Source organism: Aethalodelphis obliquidens, unplaced genomic scaffold, assembly GCF_003676395.1.
Source record: "Aethalodelphis obliquidens isolate GAN/ISIS:26980383/991018 unplaced genomic scaffold, ASM367639v1 scaffold54, whole genome shotgun sequence".
Lineage (NCBI taxonomy): Eukaryota > Metazoa > Chordata > Mammalia > Artiodactyla > Delphinidae > Aethalodelphis > Aethalodelphis obliquidens.
In genome coordinates this window covers 9356932-9373361 of record NW_020837998.1, presented here as the reverse complement: position 1 = coordinate 9373361, position 16430 = coordinate 9356932, and the positions used below count along the sequence as shown (strand labels likewise).

The following is a 16430-nucleotide window of genomic DNA, read 5'->3' as shown; positions in this document are numbered from 1 at the left end:
GAGAATTCAAGAAAGGAAAAAGAATATCTTTATGCTTCCTCCCCTCATCACTTTGGGGGAATCTTTGACCACCATAAAGGAAAATTTTGAAAAATATGTATTTTTTACATATTTTATCATATGTTAAAAAGTCTATAAATTTGAGAAATTTGGGGTTCTGAGGATTCAGAAAAATGGTTCTGAATTCATAGTGAATTAGAAACAATTGCTCCTAATGGTATCCTAACTGACGAAAGGAATTAGTTGCTGGTAAACCTAAGAAGGTAAGAACATAGGAAATGCCTTATTGGATCAAATCAGTGACTCTCTCCAAGATACCAAGGGATATTTTGGTGGAAGTACCCTGTGCTTTCATTACAAAGCAATAACCTCAAAATGTTTTTCAAAACACCCTGTATATCCTAAAATGTCCTTTCATATCTCATTAGGGATCTACAATCAGTGAATTTCCTAAACCTTCCTTAGGCCTATTTGTAGTAGAGTCTGTGCAGCCGAGTTAAGGGTACAAACTGCAGTCAAACAAACCTGGGTTGGAATCTTAGATCTTGGACAAGTAATTTCTCTGAGCCTCATTCTCCTCATCTGTAAAATGCAGGTAACTAAAGCAGCTACTTGACAAGGTTTTTGGGAGTATTCTGTGAGAAAATTCATGTAAATCATTGAGCATAGGGCCTGACAATTAGTACATAGTAAGTCCTTGTTATTTTGTATTTTCAGCCTGTACATTTTCTTGGTGTTAGTTATCAGGTCCATTCTACTAATTAAAAGTGAAAACCTTTTTTACAATAAAGGTTGGGCTTTAAAAAGGTGAAATAGTCAATCATCTACATGGTTTGATTTTAAGAGTATCAGGAAGATTCCAACCCCTTCATTTCCCCTCCCCCCACATAAATACAGCATACTCTACTACTCACTTTCATTCCATCAATAAAGCTCCATTTCCTTATTGACTTTGATCAAAATTCAAGTCAAAATTCAGATGTCACCAGGGTGGGTACTTCTGACTCAAGCCATAGATTGAAGACAGGTGAAATTTTAAAAAGTTAAAAAAAAAATAGATGTCCACTGAAAAAAAAAAAGATTGAATGAAGAATCTAAGAGTTCTTTCAATTCTCTGGGGAGAGACTAGGACAGGCACTGAATGGAGGAGAGTGGAGCAAGGGGTGCTAGGAGCTACCAGGGAAATGGAACTCTCCTCGACCTTATGGCTAGGGAAGCTATTTAGTGGAGTGCACTTTTTCCCAAAATAAGAATCACCTGGGTCATTCATTAGACAAACGGACTCACAGGCCCTTGCCCTGGAATTTGGTAAATGTAGGGTGGGGTTAAGGAATCTGAAGGGTTAATGACCACTCAGGGGATTCTTAAAACCTGACAAGTTTGAAAAAAACTAGAGCGCTTAAGAGCCCAGGCTTTGGAATCAGACAACACCTGGGTTCAAATCCTAGCTCTCCTCCTTAAGGATGACTGATCATGAAGTTAATTAACCACCCTCAACCTTGGTTTCCATCTCCATAAAATGTTTGGGGATTAAATAAATTAATGTGTACAAGACATTGTCTCACATTAGACACTGAAAAAAAGAATTGGCATTATTATTATCAAGTGTCTTTCGTTTCAATTCTTTCATACTTATATGTGAATCCTTAGAGTCTCCTGGGCAAGGTGCCAAAGAGGTCAATGATTTTCTAGAACTTTTTGTTTGCTTTCTGACATGTCCTTATCTTTGAAGGCAGAGTTAGAGAAATTAGCACTGTTATTGTGATTAGCTGTTGTGGGCCACCTTTTATATCTTAATGCCTTATCATGTAAATTAGGCATTCAGAATGTCTGAGGATTTCTATTCAGACCCTTTTCCATAGGCCCTGATGTCACCTGTCCCTGAAAAGTTGATTTGCCTCGGAGTTACAGGGTTTTCAGACTTTAGTCTTCCGTCTGAGTTCCAACTTGAAAAGACCCAATAACACTCGACTTTGAGTTACAGTTTAAGCGAGGCTTTGAAAGCGCTTCAGAGATTGACTTCCAGGTTAGAAGGGGGCAGGGTGTCAGAGAAACAGAAATGAACAGAGGAAGACAATGCAGGGGAAAGTTAAAGACACATCAACAGTAAAAAGGAAATGACCATGAAAAAAGAGACAGAAAGGCAGGTTGACAGTGCCAGATAGAGGAAGGGGAAGGGTGGAGAGACACAGAGAGAGACAAAGATAGAGAAAGCAGCAGAGATGGAGCTAGACCTGAGGACAGAGACAGACAAGTACAGACAGAGAAAGAGATCAAGGCATGGGCTGGAAGGAAAGCTTCTCTATTATTAATAAAAGTAGGTTTCTATGGAAATCTCCCTAGAAGTTGAAAAAGGGGAAACTCATTCATTTAACACAATTTTAAAGTAATTACTATGGGAAAGGCACTGCTCGGAATTGTGGTGGAAATACAAGCATTTCAGCCCCTGGGTGGGGGAAGGGTGTGTAAGGCAGAAGGTAATGAGCAGCATGAAGAAATAAAGTGCTTCTTAGTTCAGAGAAGGGAAGAATGCATTCAGTTGGAGGCTGGAGGAGGTAGCTTTGGAGCTGGACCCTGAAGGATGAATAAGGGTTTTAACAGATGGAGGGGGGAAGACATTTTCAAACAATGGGAAGGGCACTGGTAAACAAGAGATGTGTTCAGGAAAAGAGGAATGGTATGATTTGGCTAAAGTTCAAATTACAAGTAGAGGAGTAGTGGGAGAAAGCTAAAAAATCATTTTCTATACAGGAAGAGGGGTTGAAGGTAAGACTGGGGAGCAACTGAGGGTTTGTGGACAGGGGAGTAACAAGTCTGTGAGTGGGAAGCATTAGGAGGACAGAAACCGGAAACCGGAAGCCGGGTAGTGAAGACGTGAAGGATACTGTTGCTATTGTGCGTTCCAAGAGGTGAGTCCTATCAGCTATCTCTTAAACATCCCTTCCTCTCTGTTTTGCAGTGTCCTAGTCATTACTGCTTGGATCAGTAACGGTCCAAAGTCTGGATTGAAGGTAGAGGATAAAGTCAAGGGAGAAACTGAAGACGACCTGTAGGTTTCTAATTGGAAGGATGGTAATGTCATTACCAAAAATGGTTTGGAGGAGATAGGTTTAGTTTTTGATATGCAGTGTTAGTGTGGATGAAAAATGTCACCTGCCATATCAGTAAACAAAGGATGTTGCAGCCATGAAGCCCTCAGCCACTGCAGCTGTCCCAGCTGTGCACCCAGAGGGTATTAGGATGAAGAAAAGCAGGATACTGGCCCTAGACAGTTAAGGTACATATGGAAGTAATGATTTCGATGAGCCCAGACTCTTGCATCTTCCCATACATACATAGAAAAGTGCTAAATTCATTAACTTGAGATGTGTGTTTTTCTTTAATTCACAGTAATCTTTTGATGTTCCAACTACCTGTTTTTGTTGCAAAACTCCTATGTATCCTGGCTCCTCCCTTACCTCTTTGGAGCACTCCCTCAGAGCAATCTGATAGGCTGTCTTCTGGGCTTAAGTCCTCAGAAACTCTGCTGAATAAAACATAATTCTCAAGTTTTAGGTTCTGCATTTTTTTTCAGTCGACATTAGAGATGCTAGTGCAGCATTTGGATGATATCCAGGAGGTGATTGGATTATGGATCTAGACATTTGGAAAGAGTTTGGTGCTCTAAAGCCTGGAGGTAGACTATGATGTGTTCCAGGAGATGGACTAAAATAGGCTCTGTGGGAAGAGTTCTTATATGCTTCCTTTTAACCCTGAGTTCCTTTTCAGTTAGACCCTGGAACCCTGTGTTAAGGGATCATGACTCTCAGTAGTAGATTTAAATCAGTTTCGCCCTTCTACTTGATTGTCACCTCTACTCCTAAGACATCCTTGCAGACCCAGAGGAAAAAGAGAGAGGGAATTAATAGACAGTCATAAGCTATAGGCAGTGGAATGGGATGAAGTGTTCTCTTTTTCCAGCTGAGCACAGCACCTACCAGCTAGATGGGTTACTCCAGCTGATGAGCACAGAGTAACAGCAAATGGTATGAGAATACAGGTGGCAAAATGAGATGGCTCTGTGTCTATTCATGCTGTCCTACTTTGCTCCTCCAGCTAGGGAGAGGGTATTCTGCTGAGTTTTACAGAACTGATAGGACTAGCTCAAATGGCTGAGGAGAGAACCCTACTATCTCCATGTGGGTGCTTGCTTCTTCCTTAAGGACTCAGCCCTCAGCCCTTCATGATGCAGGGTGGTAGGGTGATTTGCTGTGAATAAAAAGGGAGTGAGGCCAGATGAAGAAACACTTGGCTATCTCAGGACCTGTCATCACCTACCTCTCACTGTACCACTTTTAATTCCCTCATTTCTTCCATAGTATTGCAAACCTTTGCTTCCCTCCATCCCCAAAACCTGCAGTGCTTACTCCAACCACATTCAGTGTAAAGTATCCCTTAAGCACTTAAATGTGTGTAGCTTTGTCCTTTAAAACAAGTATATTCCAATAATGAGGAACGGGTGCTTGGGCCTTCTGTAAGTAACCTCTTTCACTCTGCCAGCTGCTGGACACCTTGAAGCAATTGATCTAGTGCAGTGGATCTCAACTGATGAAATACATCTGAATAACCTAGGGGAGCCCTTTAAACATACAGATGTCCAAGCCCATCTTGTGATTATAACTCCTTTGGTTTTGGAGGTAGGACCCAGAACTATGTATGTTTAACAAGCTTCTTGAGTGATCCTCATTCACATGAAATGTGTTATCAGCAAATTGAATTATTTCCATCTTGGCCATTGACTACAGTAGTTGGGTCTTACAGGCTTTAGGTCCTATTCCCTAGTTGTATTGGCATCCTCAATTTAGTGAGCATGAGTTTCACAAAGGGGAACATGTGAAAAAACGTATGCTCAGTCCCCATTCCATAGCTACTTGATCAGAATCTCTGAGAAAAGGGTGCTGGAATCGGCATTTTTACAAACACCATAGTTAGTTATAGTGCACTAGTCTGCAAACCACACTTTGAAAAATACTGAACTAAGTCTGGGAAGTGAAAGTTGGCAGGAGCGATGCAGTTTGGGGCACAGTAGAAAGAAGAGGTAGATCAGATGAGCTGTTGAGTCACTGCAGCTCAGTAGACCACAAAGGTCATGGTTGGAGTCTCCGCTTCAGTAATGTACTGGCCTGTGGTTACAGCCTAGGTAAATGAGGCCAGATGACAGCTAGAGAAGACTGCTAACTAATTAAACTTGATCTAAGGTCAGGCCACCAATTGGCAGACACAACTTCTTTTTTAAGTTGGAGAATATGGATGAGAAGTATAGGAGAGACCTGAAATATAAGAACTTTTCCTTTGACTTCTCAAACCCATTTTCTTATTTATTTCTCTCAGGGCTTAACTAGTTTCCTCTGTAACAGTATCAGCATTGACTCATAAATTATTATTCATTGTTAAATTATGTTAGGAATGCATTCGAAATGCAAGAACAAGGTGTACAATGTAGACACTATTTGACAAGGCACTTAGACTTTCTTTCTTAAGTGAGGGAGGAATATTTTTTCTGTGATATTTGAAAAATGAAGGAAATGTTTGTATTTGTCATACAGTATATTTTGCGAAATCATCTGATTTCCTATTAAGTGTCCTTCTTCTATGAAAAGCCATGTAAGGTAGGGCTGGTTGCTTTTCTGTTAGTGGGAGGCACAGAGGGTATAACTCCTACTGGCAGTTAAACTGAGTTTGAGATTTCACATGTACTGTGATTTTCTGTTGTGATTTAAGCTTTTGACTGTTAACATATTACTCAGACTTCTGTCTCCTCTTCCAGTCAACTAGATGGTAAGCTTCCTGAAGGCAAGCATCTTGTCTCAGACTTCTTTATAGTCCTCTATCTAGCACAGGACCATGCTCGTAGTGGTCTCTCAATAAAGGCTGAACATTTTTAATGGCTAAGTAGTATTCTAGTGTGTGTGTGTGTGTGTGTGTGTGTGTGTGTGTGTGTGTGTGTATCACATCTTCTTTATCCATTCATCTGTTGATGGACATTTAGGCTGTTGCTGACATTTGCAGCAACATGGGTGGACTTGGAGGACATTATGCTAAATGAAATTATTCAGAGAGAGAAAGACAAATACTGTATGATATCACTTACATGTGGAATCTAAAAAATACAACAAACTAGTGAATATAACAAAAAAAGAAGCAGACTCACAGATATAGAGAACAAACGAGTTTTTACCAGTGGAGGGTGTGGTGAAGGGGCAATATGGGGTAGGGGATTAAGAGTATTATATATTAGGTATAAAATAAGCTACAAGGATATATTGTACAACATGGGGAATATAGCCAATATTTTATAATAACTATAAATGGAGTATAACCTTTAAAAATTGTGGATCACATTATTATATACCTGTAGCTTATATAATATTGTCCATCAACTATACTTCAATAAAAAGCAATTGAACTTACATGAGAGTACTGAGATGGGAATGACAGGATTGTGCACGTCCACTCCACTTGTGCTAAGTTGTAGTTCTAAGACACAGAGCAGCATGAGATAAGGGATGGTACGATTTTGGCAAATCTGCCCCAGCACTTGCTATTTATATTATGCACCCTTAAGCTGTGATATTTAGAGTTGATGATAGCTGAACCATTTTTAGCAAAATGGGTAGAAGACTAAGAAAATTAGCAGGTCTCATTCATAAGAGTTGAAGAGAAGGACTCGTCCTTCTGCTTTGTAATAATGAAACTAGTGACTATAGGCCCTAATGTATGAGTCATAGAAACTTGAATGAATCTGCCCACTTCCACAATATTTGTGCAGACATGAATTATCTGCTACTTACTTCTATACATATTATTTCAGGTGAATCTGTGTATAAGTACACCAGGAGTAAGGAGGAATTGGCCCCTATGTAGACAACTGGGCATAGAGGTAGAACCATTCTTTGTAAAGGAAAGGATTCAACTTTACATACAGTGATATTTCATAAAAAGCAGATATGCTAGGTTTTTTTTGCCTTCTTCCTGACACCTCCACTTAACTAATAATTGCCGTGAGAAAACAAGATAACTCTGTTGTGAAAAACACTAAACTTACAGTGTCCTGCAGCTACAACCATAAATCTGAAATAGAAAGGTTGATGTTAACCACCACTTATATGAAAAAGGAAATGCAGTTGTTGACTTCCTAAGACTTTTAAAAAAATTTTTTATTGGAGTATAGTTGTTTTACAATGTTGTGTTAGTTTCTGCTGTACAGCAAAGTGAATCAGTTATACGCATACATATATCCACTCTTTTTTAGATTCTTTTCCCGTACAGGTCATTACAGAGTATTGAGTAGAGTTCCCTGTGCTATACAGTAGGTCCTTATTAGTTATTTATTTTATATATAGTAGTGTGTATATGTCAATCCCAATCTCCCAGTTCATCTCACCCCCCTTCCCCCCTTGGAAACCATGTTTATTTTCTACATCTGTGACTCTACTTCTGCTTTGCAAATAAGTTCATCTGTACCATTTTTCTAGATTCCACATATAAGCAATATTCCTAAGACTTTTAAGAAACAGAAAACATTATGCAAATTAGTTGAGACAGTTAGGTATTTAATAAAGAGTTTGGTTTCATTCAACTATGTGAATATTTCTCAGAATTCTTATCAAATATCTGCTTCCCTTTTTGATTCCAGGTCTTCTCTGATAAAGTGCTTCTTAGGTGAACCCAGCCCCACTACAAGTGTCAGAACCAGCCTTTGGTTGAACTGACAGAATGGGCCAGAGAGGGGAAGGATGGGGCTGAGAACCTAGATAGACTTACAGGTGTCAAGCAGCCAGAAAGGCAGGCAATCTGGAAAGTTCCAAGCAGCAGTCATTAGGAAAAGGTCCAGACAGTTAAACAGAGCCCAGATGATATGTTGAGATCCAGACAGGCCAACAATTGGTATAAGAGAGGTCTTGTAACAGATGGCAAGGAACAAGTCATGAAGTCAAGGTTTAATGCAGATAGAACCTAATCACAAAGACATATTTTGGACATGAATTCTAGGTTAGGAATGAAGCTAAGATTGGTTATGATAAGGCAGGAGGTCAGAATGAGATCTAAAATGAAGGTGGCAGTACTGATCATTGAGATTATGGTTCCAGAATTGGAGATGACGTTGAACCCATGGGCAGAAATAGAATGGCTTCAGCTACTGGGATTAGTTAGCTGTTGGGGTTCTAAGCTAGATACTAAAATTAGTATATTCCTGTGATAACTTTATTTAGATAGATGCCTGCTGCCATTTCCCAACACAGAGGAAAACTTAATCTTTATATCCTTCTGAGTAGTGCAACTTGCTTATAAAATCTCATCTTAAAATGTCTTCTGTTACATATTCATTCCACAAACATTTATTAAATTACTGTATTTCAGATACTGTGGAATACTGAGGTGAGTAAGACACAGCCATTGGCCTTAGAAAATGTATAGGTTCATGAAGGAGCAAGCATCTAAAGTAATGATTACAATATGGCGTGCTAAAAGCACGAGGAATAGACGTAACTTTCATGAAGTCATTCAATCAACCAAATGTATGGGGTGCCTTCTATTTTACAGGCACTGGTCTGGGAACACAGGATAACACTGAGTCCAAACTTGTGGTGTCATAAAAACCTTCCAAGAGAAGGTGAAACTTGATCAGAATTTTGTAAGAGGTAGCCAGGTAAAAGGATGTGGCAGACATTATCCATTCTCCCGTTCCTGCATACAAATAGAACCCTGACTTTTTGAGGCAGCATTGTGTCTAGTTAAAAATTGCCTGCCCATTCATACCCCATTCTAGGTATGAGTGACCATGTAAGTGAAAACCTCTTGGATGGGGCTTTGTTGAAAATCATTTTTTCCCAATGAAAATGAACTTAACTGACAGGTTCTTCACTCTTCCTTTTCTTCATGCTTGGAGTGCAGATATGAAACCTAGAGATGGAATCATCATCTCACAGCCATGAGTACAAGAGCCTCCTTATAATAATGGTAAAATAAAAAGATAATAGTAGTCTTGGTCCCTGATGATACCATAAAACTTCTATTTCCTTTGGGTTTTTGTTTAAGCCATTGCAGCCACTTCTCTATTATGTACTGTTAAACACAATTCTAAGTAATAAGAAGAGTACTGGAGTTTGGTAGTAGAGAGTTCAAGAGAAATTTGCCAGGCATAGGAAACAATGGCACATACAAAGGTGTGGAGTGAGAAGCTTTCAGGATGAAGAAACTGTAAGGAAACCAAACTAGTTGGAGTTATGAAGGGAAGGAGACCAGAGATGAAGTTGGAGAGGTAAGTAAAGACCAGTTCCTTGTAACCCATATTAAGGAGTGTGGGTTTTGTTGTAAAGGCAATACAGAATCTCTTATGGATTTTTTAATGACTTAACCTTTGCATTTTAGAGAGAACATTTTATTAGAATATTTAGGAACATTTGGGAAAGGAGAGACTGATGGCAGGCAGACTAGATAGGAGATTTATAATCATCCAGGTGATTAAAAACCAAAGCTGGGGCTTCCCTGGTGGCACAGTGGTTGAGAATCTGCCTGCTAATGCAGGGGACACGGGTTCGAGCCCTGGTCTGGGAGGATCCCACATGCCGCGGAGCAACTAGGCCTGTGCGTCTGGAGCCTGTGCTCCACAAGAAGAGAGGCCGCGATAGTGAGAGGCCCGCACACCGCGATGAAGAGTGGCCCCTGCTTGCCACTAGAGAAAGCCCTCGCACAGAAACGAAGACCCAACACAGCAAAAATAAATAAATAAATTACTAAAAAACTCCTACCCCCAACATCTTCTAAAAAAAAAAAAACAAAGCTAAGGTAGTAGAAATGGAAATTGATAGACCAGATTGGAGTTATTAATTATAGGTCTCTAGAAGAGACTCGAAATATATCAAGGAGGTAGAATCAATATAGATTGGATGTACGAATTTGAAATGGAGAACATCTCAAGGATGATTCTCAGGTTTCTGTCTTGGGTGACCAGATGGTTCACCAAGATTGGTACTACAGGAGGAGATGGTTAAGTAATGATCCAAACTCTGATATCTCTGATAACCAGAGAGAATTTAAGTATGTTTTTCCAATTGTAAAAGTATCTCTCAGGAGCAGTGATAATACAGTCTCAACTCTTAAGGTTGACATTTATATAAACTTAGTGTTTTCAGAAAATTCCTAAGTAGATTGAGATAGAGATAATGGTATTTTACCTTCATACAATACAATGTTTAGGCTGTTCTTTAATATTTCTTAGAACACTGTTAGAAACAGAAACAAAATATGAAAACAAAGATAACAACACCAAAACAGCTATACTACAGGAACCATAGTAATGTTTTTTGTTTCTTTGTTTCCTATTTCAGCCCAGTTCAGCTCGGTAAGGAGAAAATGATGAATAGAAAAGAATAAGAGGGAAAGAAATGTGCCATAAGAGACATTTAACAGATGTTATTTTAATGTGTCTGACATAGCTCTGCATAGTTTTACACCTTTATGAGTTTATTGTGATAATGGTGGCAGAAAGATGCAGGCTCCAGGTGCTGCTAAGTAATGAGGCAATTTTGAGTTTTACTTGATACTTCCATTAAAATCTGTTCACAGTGTCTGTGCTCTTTCAATTTAGCCTAAAGAGTACTTACACAAAAAGCCCTAGCAGTGGCAAAGGGAATCAAAACTGCCTGCATTCTTTTCCATCTATATGTCTTCTCTTTGGTTTGGTCGAGCTGAAGGGCAGAGTAGGTTGGCACCTGTTATCAGCCCGTGTAGCCATCTCACAGTAAAAATAGTGATGTCCAAAGTCTAGTAACCATGACTAGAAAGGTTTGGTTGTGCCTAAACTTCTGTACTTGTTTGCATAAACCAAAAGCCCATATTTGGACAAAAGTAATGAGAGAACTGTAATTATTCAGTTCATCTTGGTAGGATTTGACTTATTGCTACTGCCTTCTGAATTAAATGGATTTAAAGGGGCACTTAAAAGACTTAGAAAAACTACTCTTGCTACAGATGTTCTGCTGCTTTGTTTATTTGTTTGTATTTAGCCGCACCTCGAGACTTGCGGGATCTCAGTTCCCTGACCAGGGATTGAACCCAGGCCACGGCAGTGAAAGTGCCAAGTCCTAACCACTGGACCCCAGGGAATTCCCCCTGCTGCTATTCTTAAACAGTGGAAGACTGCTTCTAATACAAGAGAGGATATTGGTGTGATGGGAGAAAACCAGATATTGTGGAATAACTAGGTTCTTATGAGCTAGAAATATGGATTAGGAAGTTGTTGCCTATGGTCACTTGAGCTTTATTGCCATGTCAAAGGAAAAACTGAAAAAGAAAGGGTTGCTTTATAAAATGTATTTTTGGGGGGACCATGCTCGTAAGTAAGTTTGGAAAACACTCCTTGGAGTAGTCAGACAGTAGGATAGTATTTGCTAAATTATCATTTCAAGGCCTAGATACCTAGGCATCAAGTGTATTTTTGGTTATATGTTTAATTCACATCTTTCTGACACAGTGCTCAATAGTGAGAGGAGGTTTACATCCCACACTCTGGGATTGGATAATAAAACACTCCAAGGGGAATTTTTTTCCTGAGCCCGCTTTACATTCATCTCATACTCAGAAGGACAAAGGCTCATTTCACTTTTAACTTTTCTTTTTCCCTGCCACAACCTCATCACAGATGGTTTTCATACAAATGTGTGCTCTTTTGTTTGATTTACCTCAATTACTGTTTCTACCTTTCGTTTCCTAGAGTACTTTGCAGAATCCCAAACTATTTTAATTCCAAAGCAGATTAGTTATATACCAGTACAAAATCCAAGGCTCACCAATCAGAAAGCTAGGAATGAAATAGGTGTCTGTCTGTGAAGGCATTATAGTGATTTGGGGCCGGACCAGGTGGTGAGGTAGTGACAGAAGATCTTCACTGTTGCCACTTTGCTTGGAAGCAGGAAGTTACAGGAAGAAGCAATAATGCCTTAAGAGGAGTATAACAGAAAGGAAAAGAACAAGAAATAAAGCTGAACGCATAGAAATAGCTTCCACTTTACTTTTCATTATATCTAAAGGCTCTAGAGTGCTATCTGACATTTCTAACAGGAGAAACAGTCAATAAAAGGTATGAATAATTTTCATTTATATATACATTTTATACCCCAAATGTGGAAATCAGCCCATCTGAGAATGAGCATTCCTAACTGCACCATCAATGAGTTCAAAATCAACTGGACTGTGACTGTCAAACCCCTTTGAAACAGTCTATTTGTTTCAAAGTCATGTTATTTGCCCTTGTAAGAAGCAAAATAAACAGAGTAGTTTAAAAGAAAGTTGGGAGATAGTTGGGCTTTAAGGATTTGACAAGTTTGAGAAGTAAAAAAGAGAGAACTCAAGTTTTCTTTTATATGATGGGGGGGTGTTTATCCTATTTTTAAAAAATCAGAATCAATAACTAATTTATTCAACAAACAATTATTGAACACCTTCTATGTGTCATTTGAAATATAGTTGATTTACAATGTTGTGTTAATTTCTGCTGTACAGCAAAGTGATTCAGTTATACATATATATGTTCTTTTTCATATTCTTTTCCATTATGGGTTATCACAGGATATTGAATATACTTCCCTGTGCTATACAGTAAGACCTTGTTGTTTGTCAAACCTTTCTTTATTATAGAGTCTAGGTACTAATTATAGAACAGCTACCGAGATTTGAACTTGTTCAGAGTTAAAAACAATGGTACACCCACATGCTCTTTCAGCCACCTTTCAGTAACCTGCCTGTTTCAAAACTTGGAAGCTTCAGCTCAGATTGTTAGCTTTTACCGTTTTTTTTCTTTTTTTTTTTTGCAAGATACATGGAAAGGTGAAATAGGATAGAAAGTCATTACAATTCAATGGTATTCCTGTAGTGCCTGTAGACAATATTCTGACTTGTTTTTCTCATAGACACTTGGTTATAAATCCAAATGAATATTTTTTTTAATCAGTCTTGGAAAAGAAATATCTCATCACAACCTGTTAAGCTTTATTTGTGAGAATATAATGAAAAGTTTAAGAAAGGAGGAAGAGACTTACAATACCAAGGTTTTCATGAAAATTAATCTAATCTATTGCTAAACTCAAATTCCAAGTCTGAGTTTTGAAACAAACTTTCCATGGCATTCTAACTAATCTGCGATGACTGTTACATAAATAGCTTTTTTTTCTCTACACCAAATACAAAATGCTCTCATTTCCAAATCCTGAAAAGCTGTTTGTGATGACATTGAATAAACAGGCATCCTTTTAAAAGAATAGGCCATTGCTACAAACAAGTCAATTTCAGCATTCCTTTCCCAGAGCTATTTTGCATATTGGGTCATACAACAGTTTTAGTCCTAGTAACTGTCTATTTTGGGAGCTCACCTACAATCTGGTGACATTATGGGAAAAGTATGAAATTAGAACTGCAATATGAATTTTAAAAAAAGGCAAACATCCAGAGTTTAAAAGATTATATTAGTACTTAGCTACTTTTCATGTAGAAAGGTGCTTTTCAAGCACTAATTAATCCGCTTAAAACCCCTGTGAGCATGGCTGGGCTAGAAGAAAATCAGAGTTTTGAACAGAGAAAAGTGAAAAGTTTCTAGTGGAGCTATATTTTTCCATAACTCATCTCCAGGCAGAATCTCCTAAATAGGTGTCAATTAAATTCTGCCTATCTGAATAGTCAGGCTGTTCAGTAGATTAAGAAATTCAGTTTTGCCTGAAACCCTTAGGGGTAACCCAAAGCCTTATCTCATAGTCAAACAAAATCTCAGATTGAGAAATCAAGGAAGCCCAGAAGTATCCTGGATATTTGTACATATTCAGGGTCAGTGATGGACTAATATAAACCTAAATACACTGGTTCTAACTAGAATTGGACATATTGCTAGGAAAATAACCAGTTAACTCACCGTGTCTAATTCCTTACAGGTCAATAATTCATTTCTGACTATGGCAGTTTCATTCAAACTTTTGGGGTGAAGGAATGCATTATGGGTGTCACTGACTGCCACTGGCAGGCCTGAGGCATAAACAAGAGAGAAGACCAAACAGAAGGGAAGAAGTGGTTTTGGTAGAAGATCACCAACAAATTCTTAAGATGTCAGCCATAATTTCTACCAATGGCCTGGAGGGCAGGGAGATAAATGCATTACCTGTTAAAGCAATGGAATGAGTAAAAGTAAATTCAAGGAACAGGTCATGCTAGAAAGTGCAGGAAGATCACCACATATAATAGCCAATTCATGTGAGAACCACGTCACAAGCCAGGATATTGTACGTAGATAGAATCTATGAGCTATCCAAAACACAACTCAAGAAACATGTCAAATTCAAATACGACATTGTGGCAAGGAGCAGCAGTACACCTATCCCCACACACGGCACTTATACACACATGAGTTATCACTTCCTAACATACTTCACAATTGACTTATGATGTTCCCCTCCCACCCTCCCCCTAAAGAATGGAAACTACTAAGGTAGAAAGTTTTGTACGTTTTGTTTACTGATGAATGCATATACAACAGTGTCTGGAATATAATAGGCTCTCAATAACTATTTGCTGACTAAGTGAAGTTTAAGAAATGAGTATGGGATGTTACAGAGTGGATGAATGAGGGGTACAAAGCACACTGAGCTCATTACAGTGGATTGTTTATCAACTACTATTTCTATAGCCATGTGGACTCTATCTTAAAGTACAAGTTCTCTATGGCTGCTGCTTTTTAGACAAATAGAATGGAGACCATTTCAGTGAACTGGGAAAAGGAGAGAGCAACAGGAGAGGGGTCCAGAGAATACTGAAGGGTGAAGGGGTGATATATTCTGTAGGATCCTGTTGTCCATTGTAAGGATTTTGGCTTTGACTCAAAGTGAGGTGGGATGCCATTGGAAAGTTTTGAGGAGAGGAGTGACTTGATCTGACATAGATTTGAAAAGAATCTCTTGGGATGCTGTGTGAAGAATAAACTGTAGGAGTAAAAAGGCCAAAGCAGGGAGACCAGTTAAGACACTACTACAATAATCCAAAACACAGATGATGGTGCTTTGGACCTGAGTGATAGCAGTGGAGGCTTTGAGAACTGATCAGACTGAGGGTATGTTTTGAAGGTAGAGCCAATGGGATTTCTTGATGGATAAGACATGGTGCGTGAGAGAAGGAGAATGAATCAAGGATGATGACAGTGTTTTTGCCCTGAGCAAATGGAAAGATGGAGATATTTATTGAGATGAAAAAGGCTTGGTAGTTGAAAGATTGGGGATGTTAGAAAAAAAAATAGGTTGGAGATTTCAATACATTTTCAGATAATTTTCTTCCTTGGCAGGGGCAGGATAGCAGTGGTGGTGGATACTAATCATTTCATTGTTGCTTGTTTAAGTCAACAAAACTGTGAGTGGGGATTTGGGGGGTTGTTTTTTGGTTTTACTTCTGAGATGGAATATGATGCAGTACAAAGAATCTTCAGAATATCTATCAAGGACAGAATAGATTTTATTATAGTAGATTAATGAGCACATTAAGATAAACTCATTTAGTGTTTTACTGTGATAATTCACTAAGAGAAATTAAGTATTTTTGGTGCCTATTGGTCCTCTTAAATTGACTGATACCAGTAAACTGTAAATTAAATATACATATGTGTACAAGGTGGAAACCACTAGCAAAAACAAGATCAGAGTGACAACCAGCCACACCATATTAAACTAAAAAGGCTACACACACACACAACTCAGAAGTTACACTACTTTCTGAAAGTGAAATCTTAAGGAGTGTATTACTGATTTCATTCTTGTAAAAAATCTGTACAAACTCAGTATGGCTAATATTATGGCGTTTGTTAAGCAAACAAATATTTGGAGACACACCCATATCCTTTGATCCAGAATTCCACTTCTACTAATTTCTCTTGAGGTAATATTAAGGATGTGCACAAAGGTTTACATCCCAGAATGTTTCTCAGGGCTTTTGTTATAATAAAAATTGGAGACTGTTTAAATAGCCAAATATAGAGGATTTTAAAAATTTATGCACATTCACTCAATGGAATACTATGCAGCCAATTCAGAGAATATTGTTGAAGTGTACATATTAGTACAGTAAAACCTGCCTGACATATGAGTGAAAAAAACAAGTTAGAAAACAATATTACATATGACCCCACTTGAAGAGGTGTAGGCTTAATCTATTTTTGATAAGAAAAGTTCTGCAAGTGTATACCACAAAATGGTAACTGGTTTCGATGGTGGGATTATGGACAGTTTCTATGGTTATCTCTATTTTCTAAAATAAACTTGTACTACTTTTATAATAAAAATGTTCAAATGCATAGAACAACAAAGATTACAAGAGATTAAAGTATTTCATGCTTTAGAAAGATAAACAAGTCTTGTTCTCCC

At 38.3% G+C, this 16430-nt stretch overlaps 1 long non-coding RNA gene across 1 annotated transcript in view; it reads left to right on the top strand.

Annotated features, from left to right (window-relative positions):
- The window catches only part of LOC113609062 (uncharacterized), a 170894-nt gene that overhangs the window by 30785 nt on the left and 123679 nt on the right, over positions 1-16430 (top strand). The window lies entirely within an intron of this gene.